At 40.0% G+C, this 21,966-nt stretch overlaps 1 pseudogene; it reads left to right on the top strand.

Annotated features, from left to right (window-relative positions):
- Positions 1-10,314: 10,314 nt before the first annotated feature.
- LOC141516503 (peptidyl-prolyl cis-trans isomerase-like 1 pseudogene) lies at positions 10,315-10,841 on the top strand (annotated as a pseudogene).
- The last annotated feature ends 11,125 nt before the right edge of the window (positions 10,842-21,966 follow it).

Below are 21,966 nucleotides of genomic sequence, written 5' to 3'. Positions count from 1 at the left end.
AGGATGGGGACTCCTTCATTTCTAGATTTGAATCATCAGTAACTCCACTGTATCTTAACACAGTGCCTACCAAGTAGTAACTACTTAATAAATGATTAGTAATTGTTTAATTGGCCTTTGGAGAAAATTATCGCCCACTCAAATTTATCCCTGCTCAGACTTGATGAGCTTTGGATTGTGAAATATGCCTTCTTCATTCTGAATTGAGGAATCAACTAGTATCTTTTGACCCTGAGTGAGCACATCCATTGACAGTCTGACTCCTAAAGTTGTAAAGAGGCATCTAATAGAGAAACATAGGTTCTTTTTTATTTACTTACATGTAAAGATAGTTCTCAATATTCATTTCTGTAAAATTTTGAATTTCAAATTTTTCTCCCATCCTTCACCCCAAGACAGGAAGTGATCAGATTATAGTCCATACATATAGAATCATGTTAAATATATTTATACATTAGTCAGAAACATAGGTACTTGAACTGGAAAGTAACAGAATGAAAAAAATTAAGGGAAATTAGTTTGGCTATATGTGTAAGAGAGACTGAAGGGGCATTCTAGAGCCAGGCAAGTCATCTAAGAAGCTAAATGCAATAATTCAAGGGCAAAATAAAGATCAGGAGTCAGATGCAGACAATGAAAATGAAGAGGGAGAAATTGGTGTGTGTCCTTCCTATTAGTCTACCTCTTATTAAAGTGGTGACTCCATTTTAACCACTATATTTTAAAAACAGCCTTGAAAAAACTAGATAGGGTTAGATTATAGGAAAATGTGATTAAAAGGATGGAAAGGGGGGCAGCTAGGTGGCACAGTAGATAGAGCACTGGCCCTGGAGTCAGGAGGACCTGAGTTTAAATGTGACCTCAGACACTTAATAAGCTGTGTGGCCTTGGACAAGTCACTTAACCCCATTGCTTTAAATTTTTAAAAAAGAAAGGAAAAAAGGATGGAAAAGTGAATGTTCTAAAAAAGGTTAAAGGAATCAGGATTGTTCAAGCTAGAGAAGAAAAAGCTAAGAAGTATGTTGATAATTGTATTTATGTCTGTCAAGGACATTTTATGAAGGAATTTGGACAAGTTGTTGTCTCTGAGAACAAGAAGAAATGAGCCAAAATTGGAACAGAGACATTCTGTTTGAACATAAGGAAGAACACTTGGACCATAAAGATGATAGACCCTGGAGTGCAGAATCAAGAAACTCTTTGCACTGCAGTATTTCAAGGACTTGGATACTCATCAGTGATATGCTACTTTGGGGGGCAGCGATATTCTGGAAGGAAGGCAAAGTGGGCAGAGAGCAGGTGGAGGAAAGAAATTCAGTTTCTTATTCTTATTATCCTTTAAATTATGGCATCAATTTGTTGTGCCACAACAAATTGATACCATGATTTAAAGGCGGAACCTAATGCAAAAGAGGCCAAGTTCCACTTCTCTTCCTAGTTATATTATGTTGCTGCTGGGGAATGCTATATTTCTATTTTCTTTTCTGTGAAATGGGCTAATGAAGTTGCTCCTATTTACGTCCCAAGGTGAGACTTAAGTAGGGTATGAGGAAGGAACTAAGACATATGAAAATGCAATTCTCTCTATCACCTTCAGTAATGGGGGGAGGTATGGGGCTTCATATACATTGGATGGTCCATTTACTCAGAGGAAGTCTAAAAGTGGAAGGAATTTCACTAGTCTCCCTAGTCCATTCCTATCATTTTAGAGATTAGACCACTGCGACCAAGAGATGCTATGTGATAGGTACAGTAATTGTGGTTTGATTTGTCTGAGGAAGACAGTGGCACATAGTGATAAGAACATTGACCTTAGAGTTAGAGTTAGAAATTCTGGCATGTTCTTTATATATATATTTGTCAAATGAAGATGTTAAACAAGGTCTTTAAAGTCCCTTCAAACTTTAAATTGCTACTTTTCTTGTTGTTTTTGATAAAGCCTGTGATTTTTATCATTATATGGAGTTCCTCTACCAATTGAGCTATCCTGGTTTTTCACCCCCCGCCCCTCCCTGGACTTGTGACAACAGAAAGCTAATCCTCCCACAGAGCATCAGACTCAATGGTGGTTGAAGCTGATAAATGTGGTTACTGACTTCTTTATTTATTTATTTCTTGCTAATGTGTACAGAAAATAAGGCTTGGAGGGAAGAGATTACACTTTGGGAGAAATATTATCTGTTGCTCTTCCAGAAGCCCTTTCTTATCAACCCAGATTGTAAAGAAACCTTCTCCCTTCCTCTCTATTCCCAAATTGGATTGAAATGTTAGTGCCTTATCTGTAAGACACCCATGCCCCAAACCCTACACCTTCAGACACCTGGCTAACCAAGGAGAGGGTTTGATGCAGGCGAATCAAACCTGAGCAAAGAGAGAGAATGCTTCCTCCAGTGGTGGGAAAGATGCTGCAGCATTTCTCAGGGTGGGTGGGGGTAGTTTTGAAATTCCAAAGAGCCCCTGCTGTCCTTCCTTCTTCCTTTGTGTTTTGTTGCCTAGAGACGGTTTTGTGTTGGACTCTGCCATTGGAGACGGCCCTGGTTTCCAATTGGCCAGACAGTTGCATTTGTTGACATGAAATACTGCCCTGGCTTGAGCCTCAGCAGGGACCAACATGGGCTTGGGTTTCAGAGCCCAGTCCTCAGTTGTTTGGATGCCTTTTCTTTAACCCCTTGCAAGCTCCCTGGGAGAAGGCAAAACCACACATGTCCCTTCTTGATGGAAATGCCCTACCCAGGGACCAAATGAGGCAAGGCCTCTTTGAAGAGTTGTGGGTGGCAGGAAGGAGGGAGGGTGTGTGTAAAAGGGGTGGGGAGGTCTTCTATGCTTTGCTTCTTTCCCCATCCCCACCCCCCACCTCCAGTTCTGACTCCCGGGGAAGGATTAAGAATCAGCCTTTGGAGCTTACCTTTAGACAAGCAGTTGGTTAAGTAGGGGTGGAGGTGAATAAGAGACCCCCACCCCAAGACACACACACACACACACACACACACACACACACACACACACACACACACACACACACAAACAATCGAGTACCTCAGCCAGGAGTCTTTCCTTCCCAGGGTTCCAAGCAGGCTAGTGCTTCATAGAAAAGAGAAGCTAGAGGATCCAAGAAAGAGAATCCAAATAAGAGTACTACAGCTTGAGGTGGGGACACGGAGAAAGGCCCTCCTACTCCCACACCCCAATCTAGCAAATTGCCTGGCATCAAATCCTACACACTCTAGAGCCTTCACAGCCCCTTTACATATGAGACTGAAACTGTTGATGCCTGTCCCTCATTCTTGAAGACCATGACATCAGGGAGGTGATGATGCTATGACAAGCACATGAATTAGATTTAAGTGAGGGGGTTGCTGTCCTTATTCATTAGTCTCACTTTCTCTTCTGGAGTCCTCTGGGTCCAATGGTCAGATATGAATCAAGATGACTGGAATTGGTCCAGGATGTGAGGCAATCAGGGTGAAGTGACCTCCCCAAGGACTCACATCTAGTAAGTGGCAAGTGTCTGAGGTTGGATTCAAACTTCCATCCTCCTGACTCCAAGGTCAGAGCTCTATCCTTTGTGTGTGTGTGTGGGGGGGGGGGGGTGTAGAAGCAAGGGCAGGGAGGAGATGAAGGGTAGAAAAGGGAAGAACATAGAAGAAAGTCTGGTGCAGGGGAAGGGACACTGGATTTGGAGTCTGGGTTCAAGAACTGGTTTCAAGTACTGACTCTGTCACCTACCTGCCCTTGACTATTAACTTCTCTTGATCTCAGTTTCCTCTAAGGTCCTTTTCCAAATGAAATGTATGTGGTCAAAGGAAGAAAAAAACCCATAAAATTCATAGAACTGGAAGAGACTTAAGAGGACATCTCCCACCCCAAGTGAGAATTCACATTATTCTATTCCTGTCCATCAGCAAACAATTATAATTGCCCATCAGTGAAAATTCTAATTGTGAGGAAGTTTCTGCTTATTTTCATTCGTTCAAAGAGACATTGATTATTCACCTGTAAGTCTATCACCAGTAAAACTGGGTGGTGCAGTGGATAGAGCAACTGGCCTTGAGTCAGGAAATGCTTAATTCAAATTTGGCCTCAGACACTTGCTAGCTGTGTGACCCTGGGCAAGTTGCTTAACTCTATTTGTCTCAGTTTCCTTATCTGCAAAATGAACTAGAGAAAGAAATGGTAAACCAGTTCTACCAAGAAAACCCCAAATGGGATCACAAAGAATCAGAACCGACTGAAATGAATAAACAGCAAAAACAAAAATTCAATCACCAAGTAGTAAGGAAAACCCAACAATTTGCCAAACACTGTGCTAAATGAGTCATAAAGAAAAAACAAAGTTGCCCTCAAGAACTTTATATTCTAATAGACAACATGTCCACATATACACATGTGTAAATATACAAAGTACACAAAAATGTTATTTTTACCAAATGGTTTCTTTGGGTAGTCAGCAGTTTAATACAAGCTAATAATTAATACAGGTCTCTTTTGACCTTCTCTCCCTTGTGTGGTCCATGACTTTATAGTAAACACTTGCTCAGAATGAAAGAAAATTCAGCTTTATCTTTATCTGGAAACAACCCCTTTAGTAAAAGGAAGATAACAAATAATGTTTAAATAGGGCAGGATACTCCTGGGGATAGTGATGCCAGTTAGACAGGCGACAATGAGATGGGGGAAAGAAGGTGAAGATGCGATAACTTCATCATGTCCCATGGCATGGCAAATAGACATATCCAAGAAAACAGCAAATTCTATGGAGGCAACTCATTCCTAAGTGGGTCAGTGAGCCAGACAAGGCTACAAAGGTTCATTATTATGTTCACTTTCAGGCAGCAGAATTGTTCCTTGCCATTGGTTTATTGCTGGTGCTCATTCACAATTAAATCTTTCCCTCCTCTCCCAAGCTGCCATCTCAGTTCAGACCCTTATTGACACATGCCAAAATTATTATCATAGTCTTCTGAGACTCTCAGCACTCTAGTTCATCCAACATAGATGCTGACAAGGTAGTTTTCTTAAAGCACAGAACTGACTCTCCTACTCAGTCAAATTCAGTGGCTTACTATTGTCCAAAAGAAGAATTGCAACTCCTTTATTTTCACAAAATGATCCCAGCCTTTCATTTTTATTCACCACTAACTCCCTTCTCCCACTCAATTCATTCAAACTGACTTTCTCTATTCTATTTGTGTGGAGGTGGAGTGATGGTCAAAGGGGTTAATTGACTTGCCCAAGGTCACACAACTAATAAGTATCAAGTGACTGAGGCCAGATTTGAACTCAGGTCCTCTGGGGCCAGTACTCTCTCCACTGTGCCAACTAGCTGCCCCTCTTTTTTCTAATAATATGGCCCCTCAGCTCCTGTCTCTGTACCTTGATATTGGCTCCCCACATAGCTAGAGTGCACCCCTGCCTTTCCTCCACCTCAAAGTCCCTCTCTTCCCCAAAGATGCTGCTCAAGCACCATTTCCTACATGAAGCCTTATTGATCTCCACAATTACTAATGCCCTCCCTCCCCAAAACCTGGTATTTATTTACTTTGTGTCCATGGATATATGAATATACATACATATATATATATATACATATTTATATGTATATGTATTTGAACTCATAATATCTCCCAATAGGATGTCAGCTTCACTATGAGTAGGGATTTCAGTCTTTGTATTTGTCCCTGAGTACCTAGAAGACTTTCTGGCAGCTCTTAAGTAGGTTCTTCATGTTTATTGATTGATTGACTATTGGTAATTTTGGAGAAATTAGTTTCTCTTGAATGACTCTTAAATTAGATTCTCTTGAATGAACACAATACTTCTCTCCACCCCCCCCAGCTCCCCCACACTTCTGCCATGATGCCATTTCTGTATCTCTCACCACTAGTTATCTCCCAGTTTTGCCTTTCAGTCTTTGCCCACCAAGGATCCTAGATTCATGGATTTGCATGGAAATGATTATCTTCTCATATGTACATGGCTTCTCTTAACTTCATTGTTTCTTTTGAATAAGGTGCATCAGTTCCTTGCTATATTGATGCCTTGAGAGTGGAAGCAATGTTGCATCTGAAAGTACGATGCTGAACTTGTACTCAGGTTCAGGAAGAACCTGGTTCAAATCCTGAGTCTGCTATTTATTAGTTGTGTGACTTGAGTGTTTTTGTTTTTTTGTTTTAGGTCCCCCCCCCAACGTAATGGGGTTAAGTGACTTGTCCAAGGTCACACAGTTAAGGATTAAGTATCTGAGTATTCAAATTTGAACTCAGATCCTTCTGAATCCAGGACCTGTGCTCTATCCATGGCACCACCTAGCTGTGTGATTTTGAATAGTCAATTTTATCCCTTGGGTCTCAGTTTCTTCATCTTTGAAATGGGGGTATAAATGGTGTATCTGTTTCACAGGACTAGGTTAAGAAAAAAAAACTTTTGTAAATCTAAAAGTACTACAGAAATGTGAGTTATCATTATTTTAGATCATATTCTATGAAGTCCCAGTGATGCCTATGAGGTCATGTTTAACCTTTTTATGCTAAAAATGTCTAGTTCACCTTGTTTTTGCTTCCACCTTCTGAACATTGGTGAATAGACATTTTGAATAAACCTGTAGCTTCTACCCCACTTCTCAGTCATTGTCACTAGTGAATTACTGAGGACTTCCACTGATATTCTTTTTGTCTGACTAGAGCTTTCTATGGTATCTGGTGCAGCAACTAACTGTATCTGGGCCACAGGATGCCCTTTTCTCCCTCCCCTCCCTTTTGAGTTGAAAACCCTCTTTAATAAGATCAGTTTGTTTCTAGGCAAACACATCCTGCCTGGCCCTCATTAGAGGTACTTGATCCTTTGCCAAGACCCTGAACCTTGAGCCATGGTCCAGAAAATCAAATCCTGTTCTCTGGCCCCATCTTCTTCATCAATTGCTTTTGTTCACTTCTCATTCCCTCCTTTCTCTTCTAAAGCACTTACCTTACAGTCAGCAGCAGTGATGAGAAATACCCTCTGTTCCTCTGAGTGCTTTGTTTTCTATCCAGGAATTTATAAGCCTTGAAAAATCCTTTCTGGGTTTCTTCTTGGGGTGCCATTCATCCCCACATGAATCAAACAGGTAATCAACAGCCTATTATTAAAACCTTTTGTATCAGGCTCCATGCTCTGTTGATTTGCTTTTTCTCACTTTGACTTTCCCCCACATTCAGTCATTGCTATTTAAAATCCAAAACTCTCCCACAGATGTTTCCATGATCAAGACTTTTCCCAATGAATTTTATACATGCTTTCTTTCCTGAAGTCAGGAAGACCTGAGTTCAAAATCTCTGATGTGCAACAGCAGTGTGACCCTGGGCAAATTCTTTAACCTCTGCCTGCCTCAGTTTCCTCATCTGTCAAACTGGTATAATGGCATCTATCTCCCAGGCTTGCTAGGGTTAAATGAAATAAAGTAGCTGATAGGTTTCATACTATGTTTTATTAAATGGGAATTTTTATATGGTAAACTTCATTGAGGACTCACTGAACATAACTACAGGGCTCTTCTTCCTAGATCAAGTAAGAGATTTCTTGGTACATGGGAATATTTGCAGCAGCTACTCATCATTCCATGGAGCCAAGGATACTGTTTCTCTCAATCCTCTCTCTATAGAAGAACCTCAAGCTTATAATATAGTTCTGAGAGTTTCTTCTCCCTTTCCTCTTCATGCCAGATTCATCCACCTTCCAGGCTCTTGACTCTGATCTAGTTCTGCTCTTTAGAATTAAACAGAACAAATCTACTTTTTATCCCACATGGTAGTCATTCAGGTATTTGAAACCATTTTCATGTGATCTTGGGAAGTGACTTAACTTCCATGAATCTCAGTTTCCCCATCTGTAGAGAGAGACGATTAAATCCCAGAGCCTCACATGTCCTTCCAGTTCTTGAGTTATTATCCTATGCCTCACTCCACATCTCCCTCATCCCAAGTCTTTTTTATCTCTTTCCCTAACTAGATGGCATAGTAGATAGAACCTGGATTCAGGAAACCTGAATTCAAATACTGTCTCCAGATACTAGTTAATTGTGTGATCTTGGGTAAGTCACTTGCTCTCGACTCTCTTACTTTCCAACTATATAAAATGGAATAAAAATAGCACCTACTTTAAAGGGTTGAGGTATTTGTAAAGTATTTTGCAAACTCAAAGAATTAGTATTATTACTGTAATTCCAATTATTATTAAAATTAATTCTTTCTATATACTCCGCTCCAACCATACTATACTATACTATACTATACTATACTCAAAGTAGACTGTCCACTCCCTGGCCCCATGCCCTTGTTCATCTCTTCACTTCTTCCTATCTCTCCCTCTTCTCCTTTTGATACTGGATCACTGTCATTCTGACTCAACTCAAATTCTCCAGGAAGCTTAGCCTAATCTAGCCAGTAGATTCTGATTTTCGTAGCATTTTTGATTCTATTATTCCCCAAATCCCTAATCGTGCCAGTTTATCCATGGTTGATCACATCCCCCTCACCCCCTTATTCCAGAACTTCTCACTGGCTCTTTCCCACATCTGGAATGCCCAACCCGTTCACTTCTATCTGTTAGATTCCCTGATCTCCTTTAGAGAAATAGCTCAGACCTCAGCTTCTTCAAGAGACCTTTCCTCCTTAAAGTGTCCCTCTATCTACACCTTCTATATCTTACATCATTATTTACCAATTGACCCCCTTGTTAGAATGTTTGCTCCCTGAAGGCAGGACTATGTTCTGGCCTTTCTTTCTGTTTGTAGTGTTCAGCATAGTGCATGCTATATAGTAAGTGGTTAATGAATTCTTGTCTCACAATTCAACTCTGAGTGTGACTCAAACTTCATAAAGACTGAACTATAGATAGGTAATTATATCTCCCTTAGGACTTAACAAAGGTACTTAATAAATGTTTACTGAATGAATATTTGAAATCACAAGAAGGGGTAAATATAATCCTCAGAATAGATGGCTAAGGATTGGGCTTTAGGACATTCTCACATTTAAGGGGAATGAAGTAGGAAGAAGAGACAGTGAAAGAAATAGAAAAGGAATCTTTAGAATAGTAGGAGAGGAACCAAGATAGGGTATAGTCAAAGACATCACAGAAAAGTAGAAAATATTAAGAACAAGGAACAAGGTGTGTGTGTGTGTGTGTGTGTGTGTGTTGGGGGGAAGGTCAGGAGATCAAGGAGGATGGTGAAGTTGGTGAGAGCAGTTTCATTATGTGCACATGTGTTTGGAGGTAGAAGTCAGTTTTATCAGAGTTAAGGAAAGAGTGGGTGGTCAAGAAATGGAGGCAGAAAATATAGAACTGAATATTAAAAACACTAATTCAAAGAATTTGGTAGGTGAAAGGCAGGAGAGAAATAGGATGATATCTTGAGGGTGAGCTTCTGCAGGTAAACTGGTGAGATTAATGAAATTAGCAGGGATTAGATCATGTCTATGCTGTAGGGAAGATTCTAGTCAGTCATTTTCAGGAAAAGAGTTGCATCATTTTTTCAGGAAAAAATGTTGCATCATTAATAAACTGTCCTGGAAAAAAGGTCAGTCTGAGGTGCCCTATGAACAGTGAATTTTGGGGGCCAAGGAGCCAGATGTCTTTCTCCCTTGCAGTTCTAGAGGAGCCTCAATGAGGCTTGGCCCGAGCCTGGGCAAGTTCTCAACATGTCCCTTAGACTGAACACTCACATGCAGGCAGGAAGAGTTTTTTAAGAGCCTCAACTCACCTTACTTTCCTAGGAAATGACTCTGGACAAAAGAATGTGGTGAAAAATAATTTCCATGTAGGAATATTTTCCATATGCAAACAGATATAATAGAATAGTGGGTTAGGGTCCAAGATTTATTTGTTTGAAGTAAGGAATGGAAGCATTTACAGGAAATGTTTGTCTATCTCTCCTTATCTGTAATAATATGATTCATTTCTTCAGTTCTCTTCTTCTCTAGGCCAACTGAAAATGCGTAAAACCCCTTGGGCTCAAGAGAACCTCCAGTGCCTTCATCCTTCTCTGGCCCAGCAAAGAGGTGTTCCACTGACAATGCCCTCTGCTCTGGGCTCCCTTGGGAGAGAGAGAGGGTCACAGGAGGTTCAAGACTGGTGGTGAACAAGTTTGGGCAAGGCAACTAATAGGGAGGAGGAGCAGTGTTACAGAACCCAGAATTAAAGATAAAGAGATGATTTCTTGTTCCTGGACCTAGCACATAGAAACACTTTGTTTCAACTGAACAGTTAAGATTACCATCTGGCCTTTGGCGCAGAGTCCCCCATAGAACCTCTCCCAGAAGTGGAGGCTAAGCTGGCTCTACCATGGCTGCAGTACCACCAGATTCCTGGCAGCCCCCCAATGTCTTTCTGGAGACCAGCATGGGAACTATTGTGCTGGAGCTGTATTGGAAACACGCACCCAAGACCTGTAAGAATTTTGCAGTATTATCTCGATGTGGTTACTGCAATGGCTGGTTTTATAGAATCATCAAAGACTTCATGGTCCAAGGTGGTGATCCTACAGGGACAGGCAGAAGTGGTGCATCTATAGCAAACAGTTTGAAGATGAACTTCATCCAGAGTTGAAATTCAAAGGGGCTGGAATTCTTGCAATGGCCAATGCAGGGTCAGACACCAATGGCAACTAGTTCTTTGTGACCTTGGCCCCTACCCAGTGGCTTGATGGGAAACATACCACTTTTGGTCATGTGTGTCAGGGCATTGGGATGGTGAATTGAGTAGGTATGGTAGAGACAAATTCCCAGGACCATCCTGTTGATGTGAAGATTATCAATCTGGAAGATTACCCATCTGGATAAAAGTGGAGTCTAGGCAGATACAGGCATGACCAATCACAGAAAGTTTCATCAGAGATTTCCCAGCTGGCCAGTCCCTAGGTAACCTGTGAGTATCAGGGCAAAATGACCTCTACACTCTCAGCTATTTACTCTTGAATCATTGTTGTACTTGGCCATGTATTTTCATGTCCTCCAGACTAAGCCCAGTGTCTCAAATGGACTAGAAATGAAAGTATGTTTTAATTAACAGGGTGGTTCTTTCCTTCTCCTAGGACATAAATGTCAAAACATTGTACATATGCGTGTTACTTCAGTTGGGCAGAACTGTTTTCTCCTGTTTTTGTTTCTTCTGATCAAGCTGGGAAAAAAATTAAATAGAATCAGGGAAAAAAAAGATTACCATCTGCACCAGGGACTAGAAAACCTGGTGTAGCATGTTAAGTACGCTGGACTTCTTGTCAGAAAATCTGGGTTTTATCCCAGAATTGGTATTTCCAAAATTAGTTGTAGGATCTCAGATTAAGACCTGTAAGTTGCCTAAACCCCAGTGTCCTTAACTGTAAAATGGGATAATAATACTTGCCTCAATATAAGGTTAATATAAGGATCGAATGAGACCATAAAAATCTAGATTTGGAAGGAATTAGCTATTGACCAACTAGCCTAAACTCTTCATTTTCCTTATTTCCATTTTCCCCTATTGACAACACCATCATCTTTCTCGTCTTATTGGTCTTCCTCAAGAATGAAGGGCAAACATCATCAGTCATCCAGAGGTTATAGTCTCATTATCTATTCAGCTCCTTATTCTCTCAATATATCCAAATTTTGTTACAGCTTCCTTAATATTTCTGACATCTGTCCCCTTCTCTCTATTGTCCACTTCCCACTAACCTAGCTTAGGCCCTCATTATCTCTTGCCTGGACCATTACACTAACCTTCTAATTGGTTCCTTGCCTTAATCTTGACAGTGGGAACCTTCTATGCTTGAAACATCTTTTCTCCTCACCTATGTCCATCATAATTCTTGGTAGCCTTCTAGACTCAACTCAAGTTCTGTCTTGTTACTAAAAATTATTCTAATGTATAGCTACTGGTGTCTCCCCTTTGCTAAATATTGCCTTGTGCCTACATTATATCTATTTTGTGTTCACATTGTCTCTCCTGTTATGCTAAGTAACATGTTATATGTTCATGTCTTTCCTGTTACATGAGAAGCTCCATTTTTGGCCACAAACCAGAGAATTATGCCCCTCTCCCAATTATCAACCCCTCTCCCTCTCACCTCAATGTCTCCCAATCCCCTCCTCCAATAAGAAACCAGGTGTCTAAATCCCTACATTCTGTTTTTCTTTACTCTCTCCAAATTCTATAATAACATTTACTAAACCCTGTCTATTTGCTTTTGAGTACCCATCATAAGACCTTCAGGATATGGTAGGAGAAAGAGAAACTTTAATCAATGCTTTTTTGTTTATTTGTTTGTTTCTTGCTACTGATTAATAGAAATGACCATGTATGTGTTACCATCTTTTTAATACAATTCATATTTGCATAACATTTTGTGGTTACAAAGCATCTTGCATACATCATGCCATTGGATGAGGTTTATGGTGTATTCAGGGAGGACTAACACCTCTGTTGTGAGATCTTTTCAGGATGCCTTTAGGATCTTCTGTTCCCCAACTCTCATCTTTGGCTCTAAGAAGCTGGAGCACGGGCAGTGGCCATGTGCTGATAAAACTACCTCAGGAGACAGGTTATACCAGCTTGAGGGTAACCAACAGACATCAACCCCATCAATGAGGGAGGGGATATCTACCCCAAGATGTGAAGATTCCTTCTGGTAGAATGGGTAGATGTGAATAATTTGTTCTAATGGCCAAATAGGTGGCTGAAGCAGGCATTGTGGAGTCTTAGAGGCATCAAAGACACCAAAGTTATTGCTCAGCCTGGACTATTGCCAGTTGTCCTCACTTTTTTTTTAACCATTGAACTTTTATGATTCTGGAAGAAAGAGTGAGTCTTACCATTCTGTGCAACCCTGCCTCATGTAAATTTAATTCATGACCAAATCAATATATCACCCTTGTGATGTCACTACTACTTTTCAAAAATGAAGGACAAGCAACAACACCATTTCAGTGGATCCTGTGTGTTAAGTAATGCACAAGTGCATGTTTTTTGACATTGGACCAACATGGCCAGCCCATCGGAATTGCATGCTCCATAGTAGAGTTCGAATGCTTGGCAGTTTAATTTGAGAAAGGAAGTCAGGGTCTGGTATCTTCTCCTGCCAGGAGATCTTCAAAATCTTCCTACAATCCAAATGAAAGTGATTCAGTTTCCTGGCATGGCACTGGTAGACTGTCCAGGTTTCACAGGCATGCAACAATGAGGTCAGCACAGTAGTCTGTAGACCTTCAGTTTGGTGGTCAGGCTAATGCCTCTTCTCTCCTACACTTTCCTTTGGAGCCTCCCAAACACTGAGTTAGCTCTGGAATGTGTATGTCAACCTTATTATCAATGTGTACCTCCCTGGAAAGCACACTGCCAGGTCAACTTATCCGCAGTATTCAAAACTTCATTTGCTGTAATTGATGATTCCTCATATGGATGATCTGTGCTGGTTAATGGAGCAACTGTGTTTTCTTGGTGTTGTTAGTCCAAAGTTAGCACAAGCAGCAGAGAATCCATCCATACTTGGTCACATCTCAGCTTCAGAGGCTGCATTGAGGGCACCATCACCTGCAAACAGAAGATCATGCACCAACACTCCCTACATTTTAGTCTTGGCAAACATTTAATAAAGATTTATATAAACTGTTATCTAAATCAGAGAGGCCGGGCAAGAGAACTGTGGGAGCAGGAAGATGGCAGTTATTATTGCCAATATCCAAATGAAAGCATTAATCTCTTTCTCTGAGGCTTCCTAAAAACAGCATACAAAAACTTTTGTTTGGTCTAGTCTGAGTTTTAGGAATCCTCTTACTTAGATAAGTTTTATCTCTTTCTATCTTAAGCTCTTTACTCTCCTTCCCATTCTTCACTTCACAACTTTATTTTTAAAAATCTATTGCTTTCTTCCTTCTAAGTATTCATTTAGTTCTTATGAAAATTTCATTTTTCTTTTGAGTTTCTGTTTGCAGTTATTACAGAGTGACTTTTTCTGGGTTAAATTTATTTTGTTTCTTTGGATTCATAATAATTCTTTGTCATGGTCAGTATCTGTTTCTGTTTACTTAAGCATCTAATGAATAGAGTTTTGGTCTTAGAGCCATAAAGATGTTCAACTCATACCTGAAATGCTTTCTAGCCACTATTTAACTAATAATCACTTAACTTTTCCAGTCACAGTTTCCACATGTGTAAAGCAGGAAAAATAAGTGCACTTGCCTCAAAGGGTTGGGTTTTTTATGATATTTGTAGAAATTAAATGAAATAATTTATGAAAAGTATTTCCTAAACCTTAAATTATGATATAAATGTTGGCCATTGTTATTATTACTTCCAGTTTGGGGTTTCTGAATTGGGGCTTTATACCAGAGCCAGGCTCCATCCCACACTGTTTTTGGGTGGGATGGTTGGACTGGCTTGACCTTGTCCTGAGTCATCTGGGTTCATCTGATGACCTCCACTTCTTGGAGTGTTAATTCAAAAAGTCCTAGGAAGTTTTAGGGTCCCCCCAGGTCTTTGAGGTTCAGAGTATTAGATCTTCTTCAGAAGCCTCTATGGCATCTCAGAACATAGTACTATAGACCTCAGAGATTCTGGGTCTGAGAAATATTCATCTGAGCATTACAAACTGGTCACTGATGCTCCTGGTTATTTTCACGGTCTACGTTATTGGTTTCCAACCACATTGGGACTTTCTTATAGGACCTCTTTGCTTTTTCTGAATTTGTGAGATAGGGTCATGCAGACTACAGATTTCTCTGATCATGCTAAGAGGCTCCTGAATTGCTTCCCTATGCTGATGTTGGATTTTCTAGCATATCATCTTTCTGATTGTTCATAAGCTTCTAACTATTTTGTACAATTCTGGAATGGAAGAGGTCACCTACTATAAATCCTCTTGGAATTCTTGTTCATTATTTATTCAGGTGCTGTTAATAGGCTTTTGCTGGACAAAAAAATGTAGGAACTAGATTGCTTGCCTCAATTCGCCCGTCATCTTGGCGGTAACTCTCCCCAGAAAGTCATTTCTTATGCAATGACCTTATCACCTTTTGTAACTGAGTCTGATTCTAGAGAAGTTTCATTAGCATTAGCAGTTCCCTCATTATTATACATACCTCTTTACTTTTATTTATTAAACTTCATTTGTACATCTTCATATATATATATATATATATAATAACAAAATCATGATGTATATAGCTGTGTCTGTATGAGATCAAATCAACATTTGAGTCAAGTCAAAAAATGTAAAAGATAATGGGTGGTAGCCTCATAAAATGTCCAAGTTTATGCCGCCATCTTTTTCACTCTTAGGGAAGTTCCCAAACACTTGTTTGTGTTGTCCTCAGGGGAGTTTTCCAGACAAAGCCACCTGCTTTACTGCCAATGAGTCACAGAAGGTTCATAGATGAGAACTTCCTGATTGGCTATCAGTGAGTCAGGTTTACACCCTGCCTTATCTCGAGCACTTATCATATTTATCGTTTTTTCACCAGCTGCAAAGAGATAGACAATGGAAGGTAAGAAAAGTTTTGGCTAAGTATCTGCCTTTGGTAGACCTTAGGCATTTTAGATGCCTATGGAAAACTTAATTAATGCAATTTAACTGTTGTTGTCCCATGTGGCTTCATGTTTCCCCTATCATTATCCACATTTTTATCTCTGTTCTGCTAGGACATATTTTTAAATGCTTGATTGAGGGTTATGCTAAGCCAGATGATCCAAGGGTTTAATCATTTTATGATTTAATCTGACTAAAGTGTGATATGGTGGATTAAGAAAATTTTATCTTGGACTATAATGAGGGGCACAGCTTCTAGGAAAAAGAAGTTGATAATTCCCCTGTAATCTGACCTTGTTGGATCACATTTATTGCTCTCAGTGTTAGATACCACATTTAAAAACACCGATCATTTGGAGAGTCCTCACAGGAGGCATGCAAGAAGGTAAAGATCCTGAGTCCATATTCCATGTGGATGATTGTGAAGAACCTGGGGATATTTAGCCTGGAGAAGAGAAGATAGAATGAGATGAAAGGTGATGTGGAATAAAAGCTGTCTTAAGCATTTGCTGGTCTCTCATGTGGAAGAGTGATCAGACTTACTCTATTTGTGTAGAAATCACAGAGAAACTAATTAAGCCACAAGAAAACTTTAACAACTCAGGTATTAGAAGAGTAGATCTGCAGTAACCACACAGTGAATTTCCTGTTCTTGGAGGTCTTCCAGGAAAGGCCAATTGTCTTCCAGATTTCCAGCATGACTATTTTTCAGCTAAATTGTGGTGGGGGTCTTTTAGATATAAATTGAACCAGATTGCTCCTGAGGTCCCTTCTAACTCGCTGTTTAATTCAAAGGTATTTTGTGCTATTTTGCTCTGAGACTTACTCTAATCCAGCTTAGCCTCTTGTCTTTCCAAGCAATAGTTTCCTCACCTTTGCTGCAAGAATAATACCTATCTACCTAATCTTTTGAGGTTAATTGAAAAGATCAAATGAGGTCATATATGAAAAGGTCTTTTTTTAATTGTAAAGTCATAGATAAATGTGAATTATTATTCCTATTATTACTACAAGTAAATCAACTTGTATGTAACTCACTGGTACATAAGACCTTCAACACCCTATGGGAAGTAAAATGATTTATTGGATTGAAAGTTGGTCTTAAAATAGGGAAGAAATTGATTGAAATCTTGACCCTAATACATAATAGCTTTGTGACCAAGAGCAAGTTACCAAACCTCTCAGTTCCCAGGAATCTCTCTAGGACTGAAATGCAGATGATTTTCACCAGAGGAAGGAATTTCTAACACTAGACATATGAATTTTTTTTTAAAAATTGCCTTGTTTGAAAGTCACAAAAGCTAGAGTGAGTATGTCTTGCATTCCCCCCACAGTATTTTCTTAAAATTTTCTATTTTTTTTTGGTTTTATAGCACCTTCATTTTCAAAAGTAGTCCTCTTTTCTACCTCCTCTCTCCAGAAGCCATCCCTAGTAGCAAATAATTAAAAGAAGGGAAGAGAAAAAAAAGCAGTTCAGCAAAGCTGACCTATGTGTTAACTGATCCCAATAGTATATGCAATGCTCATTGTACCTAATCTTTACAAAGAAAGGAAGAGGTGCATTTTCTCATTTCTTCTTCAGGGTCGGACTTGATCTTTATTATAGCATTCTATTTCAGTTCTTGTTTTTCTTTCCATTTACATTGTTATAGTCATTATGCATATTTTTTCTAGTACTCGTTATCTCTTGTATCATTTCATACATTTTCCCATGCTTCTCTGTATTCTTCATATTTATTGTTTCTTACAGTACAGTAATATTACCTTACATTCATGTAGCTCAATTTGTTTAACCATCCCTCAGTCAATGCTCCCACACACTCTGAAGTGATACATTGTGTGGGAAACCTCCCACTGTTCTCCTGGGGCTTCATGCGTCTGACATTTGAGCCTCTAGCAATAGAACCTGTAGGAAGAGAGCCTATTCATTGATATACTTGGGAATCCCCAGTGATTTCTCAGAAAGCAAGGCAGAGAATTTGGGAATCCAGTGGCTGCCAAGCCCAGAAACAACCCAGTACGTAGTAGCATGAGTGACTTATTTCAATTGCTTCACACAGTGGAAGCCAAGTGTACCAAGTGAAAGGATGAAACAAAATCATGGGAAATTCATTGCATAAGAGGAGTCCAATTATAAGATAATCACTCCCATTGTCCCCTTGTCACTAGGTCTTACTGTAATAGGGAGCAAACAAAGTTCCTGCCCTCTGTCCACTCTTGGGGGAAGGTACACAAACAACGTTGGTATATTTACATTGTCTACCTTTCTGGTCACTGCGTTAAGAAAGACATACAAGCCTTGAGATATAATCCAGGCAATTAAATTTTGTTTTGTTTTGCTTTGTTTTTTTTTAGGTTTTTTGCAAGGCAAATGGGGTTAAGTAGCTTGCCCAAGGCCATACAGCTAGGTAATTATTAAGTGTCTGAGACCAGATTTGAACCCAGGTACTCCTGGCTCCAGGGCCGGTGCCTTATCCACTGTGCCACCTAGCCACCCCAGACAATTAAATTTAACAAACATTCTTTAAGAAACATGTTGGTTCTTCATACTTTCATTCACTTTCTTTGGTAGACTAACTTCTATATGTTTTGTTAATTTTGTTATTTTTAAGGGGATTTCCCTAATTTATTTTTCCTCTTGGGCTTTGTTATTGCTATATAAAAATGTTATTGATTTTTGAGGAATGGATTAAAAGAGGGCCCTAGGTTTTGCTGACTAGAAAGATCAACAAAAATAGATAATCTTGATGTTGATTTATTTTGTATATCCTATTTCTTTACTGAATTATCAGCCACTTCAATTCGTTTCTTTGCTGATTTTCTAAGTGAACCATTTTGTTATCCACAAATAGCCATAACTCTTTCTTCTCTTTGTCACTCTTTATGTCGAATTTCTTTCTCTTTTCTTTTGGTATTTCAAGGCAATGGGGTTAAGTGACTTGCCCAGCATCACACAGCTAGGTAATTATTAAGTGTCTTGAGGCCACATTTGAATTCAGATCTTCCTGACTCCACAATGTCACTAACTACCCCTCTTTCTCTTTTCTTATTGCTTTTGCTAAAATTTCTGAAACTGACAATCTCAGAAAAGGGTAAATTCTTGTTTTATTTCTGTATTTATTAGACACTTTCTTCTTTATATATGTTACTAACTTTAAAGATTAGGGATAAATTTTTTTGTTATATTACAAATGACCCCTTTATGTCCATGCTGTGTAGGTGTTATAAAGCTGAATTCATGCATGTTTTGTCAAAGGGTTTTCCCACATCTATTGATGTAATAGTATTTTGAATGTTTTTATTTTTCACAAGATTTAATATTGGGGGGGGAGCCAAGATGGCAACAGAAGAAGAGATTCTCTTAGGTGCTCTCTCTCAAAACTTATAAAATAAGGACTCTAAATTTTTGAGAGACAGAACCCACAGAGGGATCCAGTGAGGCAGTTCTCCAGCCCAAGGTAACCTGAAAAATAGTGGAAAGGCTCCGCTCCACAGGGTTAGAGGGGCAGCCCACCAGAGTGAAGGAACTTCAGCCTCCCGGAGGCAGCCCCAGGGTGCCTGGAAGCCATGGCTCAGGACATTGGGGGCAGTTTCCCGACCTACACCAGTGAGCATGTGAAGCCCAGTCCTCAGGGCACTCAGGGAGCAACATGGCCTCTGCAGCCCAGATCCAGGAACCAGAAGCAGGTGGAGCAGTAAGCAGGAACCCCCAGGCAATGGAGCCTTGCGTACTCAGCCTATGTAGGGGAGTGGAGAGAGACTTCTGAGGTCTGTCCTCTGAACCTGTAACAGGACTCTGGGGCTCTGACCACATTCAGATCCTGATTGCAGTCTAGGACCCCCATAGAACAGAAGAACTCCCCCCACCTCAGTCCCATGGCAGAGGGGAGCACTTGTGGTCATTCACAGACTAGGAGGGAAGACAGAGCTTCACACACAGAGATCCTTGTGGGGTGGTGTCCCAATAATACCAAACGCTCAGGAAGCACCCCAAAACTAGGCACAAGCTGGGGAAATGAGTAAACAGAGAAAAAAAGAGGAACACCATTGAGAAATACTTTGTCTCTAATCCCAAGAAGGATCAGAATACACAATCTGAAGATGAGGAAGTCCAAACTCCTGCATCTAAAGACTGCAAGAAAAACAGAAATTGGGTTCAGGCTATGACAGAGCTCAAAATCGATTTTGAAAATCAAGTGAGGGAGATAGAAGAAAAATTGGGAAAAGAAATGAGAGAGATGCAGGAAAAACATGAAAAAGAAATCAGCAGCTTAGTCAAGGAGATCCAAAAAAATGCTGAAGAAAATAGAATGTTAAAAACCAGCATAGGTAAAATGGATAAAACAGTTCAAAAAGTTATTGAGGAGAAGAATGCTTTATAAAGCAGAATTGGGCAGATGGAAAAAGAGATAAGAAAGCTCTCTGAGGAAAACAAATCCTTCACATCTAGAATGGAACTGAACGAAGCTGCTGACTTTATGAGAAGTCAGGACACAATACTTCAAAACAAAGAGAATGAAAAAAAATTTTTTTTTAGGTTTTTGCAAGGCACACAGGGTTAAGTGGCTTACCCAAGGCCACACAGCTAGGTAATTATTAAGTGTCTGAGATGGGATTTGAACCCAAGTACTCCTGACTCCAGGACTGGTGCTTTATCCACTACACCACCTAGCCACCCTGAGAATGAAAAATTAGAAGAAAATGTGAGACATCTCATTGAAAAAACAACTGATATGGAAAACAGCTTCAGGAAACATAATTTAAAAATTATTGGAATACCTGAAAGTCATGATCAGGAAAAGAGCCTTGACATCATTTTCAAGGAATTCCTACAGGAAAATTGCCCAGATATCCTAGAAGCAGAGGGCAAAATAGGAATTGAGAGAATCCACCCATCTCCCCTGGAAAGAGATCCAAAAAAAAACAACCCCCAGGAATATTATAGCCAAGTTCCAGAACTCCCTAGTTAAAGAGAAGATATTACAAGCAGCCAGAAGGACACAATTCAAATATCATGGAACTGAAGTTAGGATCACACAGGACTTAGCAGCAACTACATTAAAGGCTCAGAGGACTTGGAATATAATATCCCAGAAGACAAAAGAGCTCAGAATGCAACCGAGAATCAACTACCCAGAAAAACTGAATGTCCTCTTCCAGGAAAAAGGATGGACTTTCAATGAACCAGGAGAATTTCAAATGTTCCTGTTAAAATGGCCAGAGATGAACAGAAATTTTGATCTTCAAATACAGGACTCAGGTGAAGCATAGAGAGTGGAGGAGAAGGGTAGAATATGAGGGACTTAATGATGATGAACTTCATGTATTCTGGCACAGAAAAGTGATACTGATAATACTCATAAGAAACTTCTCATTTAATAGAGCAGGTAGAAGGGGCTTTTATAGATGAAGCACAGGAGAGAGCTGAATTTGAAGATTTAATATATTGTAAAAATGGATTCAATGGCTAAAAGGAAAATGTATAAGGGAGTAAGAGAAAGGAGATGTGGAATAGGCTAAGATATTTCAAATAATAATTTTTTTATTACAATGAGCTATTGCAATGATATGGAAGGGGGGGAGGCAAGGGGAAATGAGAGAACCTTTGCTCTCATCAGAGGTAGCTCAGAGAGGAAATGGCATATATACTCAATGGGGTATAAACATCTAAAGTAAGAAAGAGAGAAGGAGAACAGGGGGAAGGGGGGGTGAGTGATGGAGGAGATGGTGGACCGTGGGGGAGAGTGGTCAGATATAACATTTTCTTTTTTACTTCTTGCAAGGGGCTGGGATTGGATGGCCTGTTCGGGACTACAGACCCAGGTGGTTGCTGGACCTTAGGGATAGTATGTAGGCTTGGGCCTCTTGGCCCCAGGGCCAGTAATCAGTCTGCTGTGCCACTCAGCTACCCTACAGCACATTTAAGAAGAGGGACAGAGTGAAAGGAGAAAGAAAATATATGGTAGTGGGGAAGTACAGATGGAGGAGTTGCAATCAGCAATGGCAACAGTGGAAACTTATGGAAGTAGCTTTTGTGATGGACTTATCCTAAAGAATGTGATCCACCCACAACAGAGCTGGTGGTGTTGGAACACAGACTGAAGCACTATTATTATTATTATTATTATTATTATTATTATTATTATTATTATTATTATTGGGGAATTGGGGAGCAGATGGGGTTGGGTGGCTTGCCTGGAGTCACACAGCTAGGTGACTGTTGGGTGTCTGAGGCCGGATTTGGACCCAAGTACTCCTGGCTCTGGGGCCAATGCTCTGTCTACTGCACCACTGGCAGCCCCTAGTATTATGATTATGATTATGATTATTGTCATTTTATTTTATTTTATTTTATTTTTGTAGGGCAGTGAGGTTGGGGTGGCTTGCCCAGGGTCACACAGCTGGGTGATTGTTGGGTGTCTGGGGCCAGA

Source organism: Macrotis lagotis, chromosome 3, assembly GCF_037893015.1.
Source record: "Macrotis lagotis isolate mMagLag1 chromosome 3, bilby.v1.9.chrom.fasta, whole genome shotgun sequence".
NCBI classification, from domain to species: Eukaryota; Metazoa; Chordata; class Mammalia; order Peramelemorphia; family Peramelidae; genus Macrotis; species Macrotis lagotis.
The sequence above is the reverse complement of the archived record's forward strand: the minus strand, read 5'-3'. Positions and strand labels throughout refer to the sequence as shown.